Raw genomic sequence first — 11,677 nt, forward strand, 5'->3', positions numbered from 1 at the left:
TACTCGCGCCGGCTGCGGAAATCTTCACTCCGCCGCCGCCGTAGTCGTCTCCCTCTGCTAAGTTAGGGCGTGGGAGATCTAACTTGACGAACTTCATCGCTGTTCATCTATGTTCGTCGTGTTCTTCAGTTCGGGTAATTAAAAGTCACTTTTATTACTCGCTTTGATTCTCAAACTTTTCTGAAAATCTTCAAAGGTGTTTTATTCTTCAAATCTTCAAATATGAACACCTCACACACTATATGCTCTTGATCCATCTCTCTAAGCACTCATTTCTTCAAGATTCCTCATTTGTGCGGATTTTCGATCTGTACAACTCTGGATCCTAAGACAAGAACGCTTAGTGAAATTCCTCAAGGCTCAACTGGTCAAATTCTTCAAAACTTGTATTTTCGAAAAATCTTCTGAGAACGCATATGACCTCTCCAAATTCCTCGCACCTACACTCCGTTCACAGGTACTCATGTCCGCTGCTGAATCACTAGGTTCTCATCAACTTAACTCATTTGCAGCGTTCCTCGAAGAAAAACTGCATACTTCTTCAGAGTGTTCAATTGTTCAAATTCCTCATCTGAAGAAAATGGCTGAAGGAAAGAGACCACAGAAAGGAGGAAAGAGACCAGAGGTCATGACTGCTTTCGAGATCCCTGATAAAATATACAAGGATTATTGCACACCTGATGAAGCCAAGTTTGGCAAAGAAAACAAGAATCAGCGCAAAGTGCATATTCAGAGGATTGAACGAAGATGGGCACGCGAATGGAGAGAATATCGATATGTTACTCCAAAGTACATGAAGAAATTCGCCTTAAATCCTCCATGCCCAAGAGCTCCATTGGCACCTGGCCAAGTCACTGATCCCACTAGCATCAAAAGTGGTGAAGACTTTCCTGAAGAATGGGCTAGGCGCCAAGCAAAATTGGCAAGACAAGCCAAGGAGGCAGTGAGGAAATTCAATGAGGATTCTGCTGCTGCTGCTGCCGCCGAGACCTCGGTCAAGCCGAGGAAATCAATGCCGAAGAAGCCTGCTCGCAAGCCAAGTGCTTCACCATCAGCGCCCTCACGGCCAAGTTCCTCAGCCGCGCCCTCACGGCAAATTCCTCAAACTACTGCTGCTCCACCAAAGTCCTCAGCAGCTCCCTCCAAGTCCTCAACTCCTGTGCATCTGGCTACATGTCAAAGGACTCAGGGTTTCTCAATTGCTTCTGGTGTCTCAGCGAGTTCCTCAGCTGCACCAATGTACTCATTAGGCCCCACTCTGCTGAAGACAAAAGCAACAGCTGGACGCGGTCCTCGGCCAAGTCCAAGAAAGAAACAGGTTGCTTTCCAAGTTCCCTCTGATGACGAGGCTTCTGATGAAGAACTTGCAGAAATCATCAGAGACAGACAAGCAAAGGCCGCCAGAGCCAAAGGAACACCTGTGCCTCTGCTTTTGGATCCGAAGAAGATCCTCGACTATATTGACTTATGGCATAAGGATCCAAACACTCCAATGCCTGATCTGCCTCTGACTCCTGGTGAAAGTCATATGCTAACCCATTTCATCGCTCAAGAGAAATGGAAGTTTGAAAAGCCTCGTGAGATAAAGAGAGCACAAGCTAGAAAGGAGAAGCTTCTAAAGAAAAACGTTGTCAGACTGACACCAGAAGAACTTCTCAAGGCTCAATCTGAGATCCAAGCCCTGAGCAAGGACTTCGATGCATACAATGCTGATTGGCAAGGAGCCAAAGTGAGATTCGTCAATTTGACGAAGAAAATGACAACTGTTGCAGCCCCATCGCAACAAGAAAATCCTCAGGCTGCAGACACTGCTCAGCCTGCTGAAGAACATGCTAGCACTACTGATGACTTTCAGCCTGCTGATGAGAATACAAGTTCCAGGGCTGATGACTCCATTCCAGCCGCTGAAGAAATTCCCAGGGCATCCACTAGTGGTGCGCCTGAAGAAACTGAAGAGATCAGGGCAACTGCACCAGTTGCGCCTGAAGAAAATGAACCACAGTCCTCAGCTCCTCCTGCGCCAACACCAACTCCAATTCTTCCTTCTGCCTATGAAGTGAAGAAGACCAAGGCTGCAGAGCGAGCTGCAGTGAAGAAAAGGAAGGCATCAGCTGCGTCAAATTCTTCGGCCGCGAAGAAAATGAAGCCAATGACCAGCTCGCTTGAAAATCCCATTGATGCCGTTCCCATTTCCTCCATGTCGTCTAAGGAAATTGTTCCTTATGGAGAAGACTACAAGATCCCAAGCGGATCTGATGAAGAAAATCATTCTGTTGCTACCTCGGAGCAGTTTGATGAAGAAATTGAAGTGGAAACATTCCCTTCAACGCCAGTCGTTTCCTCACCTATGCCTCAGTTCACAGCTGAAGAGGCTGGTGTTGAGGAAATTGAAAAAGAAGATGAAGATGTGGATATTGGATGCACTACACCTGTGATGAACGATGACTTTTGGGAAAGTAAGCATCCCAATACTCCTCTCTTCACTCCTATTCAACAAATTCCTCAGCCCCCGGCTACAACTGTTCAAATGGGCTCTGAAGAAACTCATCCCACATCGTCTGTTCATGAAGAAATTCCAGCCGCTAGTGCTGAAGAACCTGCTGCTGATCCCCAAACTGCACAAGAAGAGGAACCAGAAATTCCTCAGCCTGAAGCACCTGAGATCGTCATTCCTGAGGTTGTGCTGCAAATCACTAACACTCCTCTGCCCAAACCGAAGAATCCGTTCTCTAGCAAGCAAAAATTCAAGGCTGAAGACTTCTTTTCTGAGCATGTGTTCTTCACTGATTACAATCCATATGACTCTGCTCGCATAAGGAAGAGACGTTTCTGGATTGCTACTCAAGCTAACTTCTATTCCTCAGTGCTCTTTGACAAGGACAAAATCTTCGATCATGAACATATTCCTCACGTGGATATGGAATCTCTGCCGTGCTTCGAACCGGTCCTCCGAGTTATTCACGATGCAGGACTACTGAACTTCTGCATTGATATCTGTGATTGGAATGAAGAACTCATTCTTCAGTTCTATGCCACTTTGCATATCACCGCAGATGCTGAAGATGTCAATTCATGGGTGCTGGATTGGATGACAGAAAACACTCACTACAAGGCACCAGCAACTGAATTGCTTTGTGTCCTTCCTCTTGATCCTCCCCATGACAGTGCACGTTGCATCTACAATGACCGTGAACTGACAGATCATTATATGCAAGTGCTCATGAAGCCTTTGAAGCCAGGGCAGGCCCCTCGAACCAAATTCCTCGTCAAGGAATTGCTGTATGCGCCTCGGACTGTCTATCGAATCCTGACGAAGACAATGAGTCCTATCAAAGGCCACGACACAAATGATGAAGATGTCGTTGGCATCATGAAGAACATGCTTTTCAACATCATTCATGGCGTTCCCATCAACTTTCATGATTTCTTCATGAGGACTCTGGCTAATGTTGCTATGTCACCTTTTGAGCTGAAGCCCTATGCGCCTTGGATTATGAGATTCATAAGGGCAAGATCTTCACTGAATTACAAGACTGACACTCTGAACCATGGTAGCTACTTACCGCCCATTGAAGTCCTCAAGCGACCAGTTTCATCATCTGATGATAAGGGCAAGGCATCTGCTGTGATCGATGAAGGCACTCGTCCATTGGATGGTCAATTCCATCTAGCTACATCTTACTCCACCAATGACGACTCTGCAACACATGACACTGCCGCAAATACATCAGCCAAGCAAAAGCCTCAAGCAACAGCACCCAGGGTGATGACTGACCGTGAGTTACTCCTCAGTCTTCATCAGAAGGTTGATCGCAATCACAAATGGGTGAAGTGTCAGTTTGCTGCAATTCTTCACAACATGACCTCAACTCATAATGTAGTGAAGAAAAATCAGTATCACCTTCATGAAACCCTCAACCGCACCTGGGCTGTTCTCACTCATGTATATTCCGCGGAAGAACTGAAGACTATGGGTCTCCAGGAAGCATTTGACTGGTCTGCACCACCTCCGAAGAAATTTAAGCGAGTCAAAGTTCCTGATCTGGTGGCCAGTTCTTATTCTTCATCGCGTGAAACTGATGAGCATGAAGATTTGGACGACACAGCGGCAGTCCCTACTTCAACGAACAACCCCGACAACGCTGGCGCTCCTCCATCGACTTGAAATTTTTTAAGGGGCATTAGTCCTCAGTTTTCGACCCTTTTGGTTATTTGATGACAAAGGGGGAGAAATCTGAGTTAGTCTTCAAGCGGGTTTATATTATGGGCGTTTTGTTAAGTTACAACTCTCGTTCTTCTGAAACTTTTATTGGATCGAGTTGTTATCTTAAATCCGATGGTGCCCTGATACTTTTGAACGATGCATTGTGCTCTGACTTCGATGCACTATGCTCTGATACTTTTGATGTATTATTCTGCATGCTTATTCCTCATTAATATTATTACACGCATGGTGAATATCATCAGGCACCATATTTCACCATGCATTTCAAATTCTTCATATTATATATCAAATGCATGTATGAATTACAAAATATAGGGGGAGATCTCCATGATTCAATTCTTCAAATGTGCATTGCCTCAAAAGCAAATTCCTCACTATGCACATATTCAGGGGGAGTTCTTCTATATCTTGCAATCAAATTCCTCAATATCAGTATTTACACTTCATATGTTTATCCCCGTTGAAAACTTAACCTATGTTGTCATCAATCACCAAAAAGGGGGAGATTGTAAGTGCATCTAGTGCCCCTTAGTGATTTTGGTTTATTGAAGACTTATAGGTTAAGTGACTGATGCGTTTGTGAGTGTACACAGGTCTATAAGTTTATGAGGAGTTTGATATTTACAGAGAAAGTCGACCCCTAAAAATGAAGTTCTTCGACTGAAGACTTTGATATTCTGAAGACTTTCTGAAGACTTTGAAAGTGAAGAAATTGGTGTGACCTTGAAGACTTGGTATTCATTCGAGGAATATGGAGCGTGAAGACTTTGTTTTCGTAGTTCCATTTTCTCTTTCTTGAGTCATAGGAAACACCGTACTGTTAAAGGGGGTCGAGGAAATACTAAGGAAAAATTTCCATGTGATGCTGAACTCAAAATCCTACACCTACCAATCCCTTTGAGTGAAGCCATTGGAAATCTCATACAGTTCAGTCAATTTCTTCAGTGACAGAGACGCAGTTCTTCTAGTCACTGAGGACTTTGCTCTGACTGAGGAGTTAGGAATTCGCCCGTGCGAATTGCCTACACAGTGAGGAACATGATAGCCCTGAGGAATTTGAGAGTCAAATTTCCGACCGTTGTTGTGCTGCGCGCCGGCTGTCCAAAATATCTTATCCACCTAACGGTCATATCATTTAAGGGCATTTATGTCTTATCATGTCGGGCTGCTCCCTAGGCTATAAATAGCCGCCCCCTACAACCACTAGTGGGTTGGCTGCTCCGAGAGAACTTGACACTTGTCATCTGAGAGCAACCCATCCTCCGAGGACTTTGAGCGAAAATCATCAAGTGAGGAAAATCCCTAAACCAAACCCCCACAAACCCAAAGTGATTGAGCATCACTAAAGAAATTGATCCTGCGTGGATCTAACGCTTGTTACCTTTGAAGAATGTGCTTCTTCCAGACGGTTAGGCGTCAAGGTCTAGAGCATCCAAGAGGAATTGTGGATCGCCGAGTGACCAAGTCTGTGAAGGTTTGGAAGTCAACTGAAGACTTACCACGAGTTTTTGGACGAGGCCTGCGTGGTCTTAGTTCAAGGAGAATACGGTGAGGACTGGGTGTCCTGAGTTGCGGCTCAGAGACTGGGTGTCCGGGACTGCGTGTCCTCGAGTTTAAATACTCAGCCGCTCCAACCAGACGTACAACTGAGACAGCAGTTGGAACTGGTTTACCAAATCATTGTCTTCACCAACTAACTGGTTCTATTTCCTCAACTCTTTCATTTCCTCATTACTGTGTTGTATGTTGTTCATATCTGTGCTTGAAGACATTGACTGAAGACTTTCACAAATTCCTCAGTTCAATTTCTTCAGTCTGTCCGTCTTCATCTTGTTATCCTGTGTTTATGCTTTCTGTACTCTGTGCTAGTCTTCATTTCATCATGATGACTATGTTTGTATCCTATTATGTTTACTTCTGAGTACTCATTCCGCTGCAAGTAGTTCTTCGCTAAGGAATTTCCTCACCAGCAAATTCCTCAGTGAAGAATTCATAAAAATCGCCTATTCAACCCCCCTCTAGTCGATATAACACACTTTCACGTGTCAACCCAACAGACACTTTCGGAGATACCTGTAATGCACATTTATAGTCACCCAGTTACGTTGTGACGTTTGGTACACCCAAAGCACTCCTACGGTATCCGGGAGTTACATGATCTCATGGTCTAAGGAAAAGATACTTGACATTGGAAAAGCTCTAGCAAACGAACTACACGATCTTGTGCTATGCTTAGGATTGGGTCTTGTCCATCACATCATTCTCCTAATGATGTGATCCCATTATCAACGACATCTAATGTCCATAGCCAGGAAACCATGACTATCTGTTGATCAACGAGCTAGTCAACTATAGGCTTACTAGGGACATATTATGGTCTATGTATTCACACGTGTATTACGATTTCCGGATAATACAGTTATAGCATGAATAAAGACAATTATCATGAACAAGGAAATATAATAATAATCCTTTTATTATTGCCTCTAAGGCATATTTCCAACAGTCTCCCACTTGCACTAGAGTCAATAGTCTAGTTACATTGTGATGAATCGAACACCCATACAGTTCTGGTGTTGATCATGTTTTGCTCGCGAAAGAGGTTTAGTTAACGGATCTGCGACATTCAGATCCGTATGTACTTTGCAAATATCTATGTCTCCATCTTGAACATTTTCACGGATGGAGTTGAAGCGACGCTTGATGTGCCTGGTCTTCTTGTGAAACCTGGGCTCCTTGGCAAGGGCAATAGCTCCAGTGTTGTCACAGAAGAGTTTGATCGGCCCCGCCGCATTTGGTATGACTCCTAGGTCGGTGATGAACTCCTTCACCCAAATTGCTTCATGCGCTGCCTCCGAGGCTGTCATGTACTCCGCTTCACATGTAGATCCCCCCACGACGCTCTGCTTGCAGCTGCACCAGCTCACTGCTCCACCATTCAACATATACACGTATCCGGTTTGTGACTTAGAGTCATCCAGATCTGTGTCGAAGCTAGCGTCGACGTAACCCTTTACGACGAGCTCTTCGTCACCTCCATAAACGAGAAACCTGTCCTTTGTCCTTTTCAGGTACTTCAGGATATTCTTGACCCCTATCCAGTGTTCCTTGCCGGGATTACTTTGGTACCTTCCTACCAAACTTACGGCAAGGTTTACATCAGGTCTGGTACACAACATGGCATACATAATAGATCCTATGGCTGAAGCATAGGGGATGACACTCATCTCTTCTTTATCTTTTGCCGTGGTCGGGCATTGAGCCGAGCTCAATCTCACACCTTGCAATACAGGCAAGAACCCTTACTTGGACTGATCTATTTGAACTTCTTCAAAATCTTATCAAGGTATGCGCTTTGTGAAAGACCTATGAGGCGTCTCGATCTATCCCTATAGATCTTGATGCCTAATATGTAAGCAGCTTCTCCAAGGTCCTTCATTGAAAAACACTTATTCAAGTAGGCCTTAATGCTGTCCAAAAGTTCTATATCATTTCCCATCTAGAGTATGTCATCTACATATAATATGAGAAATGCTATAGAGCTCCCACTCACTTTCTTGTAAACGCAGGCTTCTCCATAAGTCTGCATAAACCCAAACGCTTTGATCATCTCATCAAAGAGAATGTTCCAACTCCGAGATGGTTGCACCGGCCCATAAATGGATCACTGGAGCTTGCATACTTTGTTAGCATTCTTAGGGTCGACAAAACCTTCCGGCTGCATCATATACAACTCTTCCTTAAGATGTCCGTTAAGGAATGCCGTTTTGACGTCCATCTGCCATATCTCATAATCATAGTATGCGGCAATTGCTAACATGATTCAGACGGACTTCAGCTTCGCTACGGGAGAGAATGTCTCGTCGTAGTCAATCCCTTGAACTTGTCGATAACCCTTAGCGACAAGTCGAGCTTTATAGATGGTAACATTTCCATCCGCGTCTGTCTTCTTCTTAAAGATCCATTTGTTTTCTATCGCTCGCCGATCATCGGGCAAGTCTGTCAAAGTCCATACTTTGTTTTCATACATGGATTCTATCTCGGATTTCATGGCTTCAAGCCATTTGTTGGAATCTGGGCCCGCCATCGCTTCTTCATAGTTCGAAGGTTCACCGTTGTCTAAAAACATGATTTCCAAGACAGGGTTGCCATACCACTCTGGTGCGGAACGTGTCCTTGTGGACCTACGAAGTTCAGTAGCAACTTGATCCGAAGTACCTTGATCATCATCATTATTTTCCTCTTCAGTTGGTGTAGGCATCACAGGAACATTTTCCTACGCAGCACTACTTTCCTGTTCAAGAGGTAGTACTTCATCGAGTTCTACTTTCCTCCCACTTACTTCTTTCGAGAGAAACTCTTTTTCTGGAAAGGACCCGTTCTTGGCAACAAAGATCTTGCCCTCGGATCTTAAGTAGAAGGTATACCCAATGGTTTCCTTAGGGTATCCTATGAAGACGCATTTTTCCGACTTGGGTTCGAGCTTTTCAGGTTGAAGTTTCTTGACATAAGCATCGCATCCCCAAACTTTTAGAAATGACACCTTAGGTTTCTTCCCAAACCATAATTCATACGGTGTCGTCTCAACGGATTTAGACGGTGCCCTATTTAAAGTGAATGTAGCTGTCTCTAGAGCGTATCCCCAAAATGATAGTGCTAAATCGGTAAGAGACATCATAGACCGCACCATATCCAATAGAGTGCGATTACGAAGTTCGGACACACCGTTACGCTGAGGTGTTCCAGGCGGCGTGAGTTGTGAAATGATTCCACATTTCCTTAAGTGTGTACCAAATTCGTGACTTAAATATTCTCCTCCACGATCTGATCGTAGGAACTTTATCTTTCGGTCACGTTGATTCTCTACCTCATTCTGAAATTCCTTGAACTTTTCAAAGGTCTCAGACTTGTGTTTCATTAAGTAGACATACCCATATCTACTCAAGTCATCAGTGAGAGTGAGAACATAACGATATCCTCCGCGAGCCTCAACGCTCATTGGACCGCACACATCGGTATGTATGATTTCCAACAAGTTGGTTGCTCGCTCCATTGTTCCAGAGAACGGAGTCTTGGTCATCTTGCCCATGAGGCATGGTTCGCATGTGTCAAATGATTCATAATCGAGAGAATCCAAAAGTCCATCAGCATGGAGCTTCTTCATGCGCTTGACACCAATGTGACCAAGGCGGCAGTGCCACAAGTATGTGGGACTATCGTTATCAACTTTACATCTTTTGGTACTCACACTATGAATATGTGTAATGTTACGCTCGAGATTCATTAAGAATAAACCATTGACCATCGGGGCATGACCATAAAACATATCTCTCATATAAATAGAACAACCATTATTCTCGGATTTAAATGAGTAGCCATCTCGTATCAAACGAGATCCAGATACAATGTTCATGCTCAAACTTGGCACTAAATAACAATTACTGAGGTTTAAAACTAATCCCGTAGGTAAATGTAGAGGTAGCGTGCCAACGGCGATAACATCGATCTTGGAACCATTCCCGACGCGCATCGTCACCTCGTCCTTCGCCAGTCTCCGCTTATTCCGCAGCTCCTGCTGTGAGTTACAAATATGAGCAACGGCACCGGTATCAAATACCCAGGAGTTACTACGAGTACTGGTAAGGTACACATCAATTACATGTATATCAAATATACCTTTAGTGTTGCCGGCCTTCTTGTCCGCTAAGTATTTGGGGCAGTTCCGCTTCCAGTGACCCTTCCCTTTGCAATTAAAGCACTCTGTCTCAGGCTTGGGTCCATTCTTTGACTTCTTCCTGGCAACTGGCTTACCAGGCGCGGCAACATCCTTGCCGTCTTTCTTGAAGTTCTTCTTGCCCTTGCCCTTCTTGAACTTAGTGGTTTTATTGACCATCAGCACTTGATGTTCCTTCTTGATTTCTACCTTTGCTGACTTCAGCATTGAAAATACTTCAGGAATGGTCTTCACCATCCCCTGCATATTGTAGTTCATCCCAAAGATCTTGTATCTTGGTGGGAGCGACTGAAGGATTCTGTCAATGACCGCCTCGTCCGGGAGGTTAATGTCCAGCTGGGACAGGCGGTTGTGCAACCCAGACATTTTGAGTATGTGCTCACTGACAGAACTATTTTCCTCCATCTTACAATATAGAACTTGTCGGAGACTTCATATCTCTCGACCCGAGCATGAGCTTGGAAAACTAGTTTCAGCTCCTCGAACATCTCATATGCTCCGTGTTGCTCAAAACGCTTTTGGAGCCCCGGTTCTAAGCTGTAAAGCATGCCGCACTGAACGAGGGAGTAATCATCAGCATGAGACTGTCAAGCGTTCATAACGTCTTGGTTCTCTGGAACGGGTGCATCACCTAGCGGTACTTCTAGGACATATTGTTTCCTGGCAGCTATGACGATGATCCTCAGGTTCCCGACCCAGTCCGTATAGTTGCTGCCATCATCTTTCAGCTTGGTTTTCTCTAGGAACGCGTTGAAGTTCATGTTGACATGAGCGGCGGCCATTTGATCTACAAGACATATTTGCAAAGGTTTTAGACTAAGTTCATGATAATTAAGTTCATCTAATCAAATTATTACAATGAACTCCCACTCAGATTAGATATCCCTCTAGTCATCTAAGTGTTACACGATCTGAGTCGACTAGGCCATGTTCGATCATCACGTGAGATGGACTAGTCATCGTCGGTGAACATCTCCATGTTGATCGTATCTTCCATACGACTCATGTTCGACCTTTCGGTCTCTGTGTTCCAAGGCCATGTCTGTACATGCTAGGCTCGTCAAGTTAACCCTAAGTGTTTTGCATGTGTAAAACTGTCTTACACCCGTTGTATGTGAACGTAAGAATCTATCACACCCGATCATCACGTGGTGCTTCGAAACGACGAACTTTAGCAACGGTGCACAGTTAGGGGAGAACACTTCTTGAAATTGTTATAAGGGATCATCTTATTTACTACCGTCGTTCTAAGTAAACAAGATGCATAAACATAATAAACATCACATGCAATTATATAGTAGTGACATGATATGGCCAATATCATATAGATCCTTTGATCTCCATCTTCGGGGCTCCATGATCATCTTTGTCACCGGCATGACACCATGATCTCCATCATCGTGTCTTCATGAAGTTGTCACGCCAACGACTACTTCTACTTCTATGGCTAACGCGTTTAGCAATAAAGTAAAGTAATTTACATGGCGTTCTTCAATGACACGCAGGTCATACAAAAAATAAAGACAACTCCTATGGCTCCCACCGGTTGTCATACTCATCGACATGCAAGTCGTGATTCCTATTACAAGAACATGATCTCATACATCACAATATATCATTCATCATTCATCACAACTTTTGGCCATATCACATCACAAGACACTTGCTGCAAAAACAAGTTAGACGTCCTCTAATTGTTGTTGCAAGTTTTTACGTGG

This window comes from Triticum dicoccoides, chromosome 5B (genome assembly GCF_002162155.2).
Source record: "Triticum dicoccoides isolate Atlit2015 ecotype Zavitan chromosome 5B, WEW_v2.0, whole genome shotgun sequence".
Classification (NCBI taxonomy): Eukaryota; Viridiplantae; Streptophyta; class Magnoliopsida; order Poales; family Poaceae; genus Triticum; species Triticum dicoccoides.